The sequence below is a fragment of the Megascapheus bottae genome, chromosome 10 (genome assembly GCF_031878675.1).
Source record: "Megascapheus bottae isolate mThoBot1 chromosome 10, mThoBot2.hap1, whole genome shotgun sequence".
Taxonomy (NCBI): domain Eukaryota; kingdom Metazoa; phylum Chordata; class Mammalia; order Rodentia; family Geomyidae; genus Megascapheus; species Megascapheus bottae.
This window is the reverse complement of record NC_143518.1, coordinates 42663920-42667866: the sequence shown is the minus strand read 5'-3', so window position 1 is coordinate 42667866 and position 3947 is coordinate 42663920.

The window sequence follows — 3947 nt, the reverse complement described above, 5'->3', positions numbered from 1 at the left end:
TGCTGGCCCAATTCATAAGATTAAGTACCTGCCTATCCTGGTTTCCTACTTAACTCTACAAGTCCACATTTAGTGTCAGAGTCCAGCCCAGACCATGATTACCTCTTCTATGAATTCTGATAAGGGTTTTTTTTTTTACATCAATTCATTTTCCCCCACTTATGCTCTCTTAGATGATTTCTCCTGCCTAAGTACTTAGCAGACCTGAGGCTGTGCATCTGAGATCAGATAAGATCTCAGATGAGCTTTCAGGGTGTTATGGCTATAGACTCTGGTGATTTCTTAAGTCATAGTTTTGACAAATAGTGTCCTAACTATTAAATAAAATGTAGTCTGATACAAATATTGTGGTCAACTTTGTTAAGTCCTCTTACGGTGTTAGATTGCTGGCTATTGCAGGCTGATAGGCAATTTTCCCAATCAAGTTCCACCTGGTCCCTTTTATCACAGTCCTTGACAATAGCATTAGAGATAGATGACTAATATACTGAGGACTTGTGAGTGAGTGAGAATGTTAACCACACTTTAACACTGTATGATGGTTCACAGTATAAAAACACCTTTAAAAGAACAATCAATGATTCTTTCCTTCAAAAACAATGATTCAGGAAGGTAAAAATCTGGACCAGCTCGTGAATATCCTATTATATGCAATCTCACTAAATGCATGATACTACTCTTGCACAGGCCCTGTGAGAGTCTGCACACATCAAATGACATCTACACAGTTCAGAACTTCCAAGAACTTAAATATTTGTTTAGTTTTCATTGGAAAGCATACCTAAAAGAAGCATTCATCTCAATAATGGAAGCAAACCAATATTTGCTTTGAAATTCTATAAAATTGTGCAAGAAATATAAGAGTAAAAGCCCAATATATATAAAGGCTGCATAAGTTCAAGACAGATGTTCTACTTCTTGAGCTGACTGAAGAAACTGGCCAAAATTGTTTCCAATATTGTATTTCATTGTTTATACCAACATATATGGGAATGCTTTTCTTTCTTCCTTCCTTTTTTTTTTTTTGTCTGTCATGGAGCTCTGGGCCTGGCAGCCATCCCTGAACTCTTCACCTCAAGACTACCCAAGACTACCACCCTACCGATGGAGCCACAGCCCCATTTCCCATTTTCTAGTGGTTAATCGGAGATAAGAGTCTCATGTTCTTTAGTGCCCTGGCTGGCTTTGAACTTCGATGCTCAGACCGCAGCCTCCAGAGTAGCTAGGATTGCAGGCGTGAGCCACCATGCCCTGCTGAAGTGCTTTTCATAAGAGTGCTTCATACAGCTATTTGCATACAATGATTGGATTTATAAAATATATAGCGTGAAGATTCACTTTTAAAAGGAAATTCTATGTGTTTCCTTTGAGGAGAATCCTCATAATGTATTTAGAACATGATTTCATTGATAGAAATTCCATTTCAATTTGACCCATCAAAAAAGCATCCCATATTAATGAAACAAACTTGAAAATGAATACAATTTAGAGTACATTATAATCAGTTCTCTGAAGCAATAGCAATGCCGAAAGAACAAAAGTGGAATTACCCTTTATTAGTAGAGACAAAATGAACACACTATAAATACACAGACATCTCAGAAAGAGTGATCCATGAAGCATATGTTGAATACTAAATAACATTGCTTTGGCTTGGATGTGGTTTGAATGTGTCCACAAAGGTTCATGGATTAGAAACTCAAGACAGAACTTTTAAAAACTTGAGCCTCATGAAAAATGGCTAGATTACTAGAGACATTTTTATTTAAAAAGCCAGACTGTCTAGGTGCTCATGGCTCACACACAGAATCCTAAACTACTGAAAGGCTGAAAACATGAAGATTTTAGTTCAAAGACAGCCTGGGCAGCAAAGTTAGTCAAGACCCCTTCTGAACCCATAGTTAGGCACCATGGTATGCATTTGCCATCACAAGGTGCTGGGAGGCTGGGATTAGAACTGTGGTGCCAATCAAGCCTAAGACTAAAAGCCAAAGAGATTTTATTTCCACATAAAAGAAACATGGACCTGTGCTGTGACCCTGTAATCCCGTTGCTATAGGAAGTCTATACTAGGTGGCTCAGGTGTAGACCTAAGTGGGAAGCAAGCCCTGGTCCTAAAAGTAAGCAATGAAAATTTCTAGCCTTGAGAAAGTCCAAGGACAGTGTTCAGGCCCTGAGCTCAAGCCCAGGCACACACACACACACACACACACACACACACACACACACACACACACACATCCCTTTTCATTTCTGGACAGACAAGGATATACCCCAGCAGACCTGGAACCTGTGTTTCTCCTTCCTGAGCCTTTTTTTTTTTGCCAGTCCTGGAGCTTGAACTCACAGACTGGGCACTGTACTTGCACTTTCTCAAGGCTAGCACTCTACCACTTGAGCCACAGCACCACTTTGGCTTTTCCCGTGTATGTGGAACTGAGAAATCAAGCCCAGGGTTTCCTGCATGCTAGGCAAGCACTCTACCACTAGGCCACAGTCCTGGGCCCTCCTTCCTGAGCCTTCTGTGTGCTTTTAATTCAACCTAATTCCTTACCTATGGATTTAAATAGCAGCCTTAAAGCAAATTATATATCTTCATGTATGAATACATTATACTGAACACTCATAAACTCCATAACTTGAAATACTCATTTTTGGTGGTGGTGCTGTGGTCTCAATTCAAGGCATTACACTTAAGCAGGTTCTCTACCATGTGTGCTATACTCCCAGCCCTTTATTTGCTTTTAGTTGTTTGCTTCTTTGTTTTTCCCAGATAGGATCCTCTATTTTCTTTTTTTCTCCCCATTGGCCTAGAACATCCATGAGCCTTTGCCTACATCTTCCAATACCTGGGATTATAGCTGTGGGCCACCACATCTGGTTCATGATCTTGCTCTTAACTACTTGATTATAGTGGTGTCCATCAAATTTCTTCAATATAAACTCGACTTTGTAATTAATATCCAATGCGTAGAAGTTACTTTGAGACTCTAAGTATAATATTTCCCATCACATTTTAGATTCTTGTTTCAGCATCTTTTGATTCTTCTTCTTTTTTTTTTTTTTTTTGGTGGATCATGGGGCTTGAACTCTTGACTTAGGCACTGTCCCTGAGCTCTTCAGCTCAAGGCTACCACCCTAACCCTGACCCATAGCCCCATTTGGAGTTTTCTAGTGATTAATTGGAGATAAAAGTCTCACATTCTTAAACACCTGGGCTGTGTTTGAACCTCGATCCTCAGATCTCAGCCTCCTGAGTAGCTAGGATTACAGGAGAAAGCCACCACTCCTGGCTATCTTTTGACTATTTTTATCTAAGTCAATAATAAAATCAATTTTAATGTTTTATTATAAGCTGTGCACCAACCATGACTATCAAATCTCATTTTTTCACCGTCTCCAAAGGAAACACTGCACCTATTAGCCGTCATTTCCCTTTCATACTCTCTCCAGCGTTGGCAACCACTTAGTCTTGTCACAATAGATTTGTCTAAGTCATTTTTTGCATAAATGAAATCAGACAAAAAATGGTATCTTTTTCATGACTTTTTCACGTTTCTAATTGTTCATCTATATAGTACTTTTAATCTTTTTTTAATTTGGCTCAATCAATCATGACTATAGAAAACGAATACATTTTAACTACAATGTTCCATTTATATTGATTATAGCAACATTGTTTTTAATTAACCTTTGTCAGGAAGTCCTTTTTATTTCAAAGAGGAAACTGAATCAGTAAAGTTCATTTTAACCTTGTCCTCAATTTCTAATCTTAAATAACCACTTTTCTTGAGGTTTACAATTTGTCTTCCTTTCCACTCTGAAAAACCAGTAAGGACATTTCTTTCCGCCTGTCACCCCAGAGGCTCCGCCCTCGTCTCTTGTGGCCCCGCCCCGCAGGAGGTTGCAGGAGGCGGAAGTGACACACGGGAAGTGTCCCTGTTCCC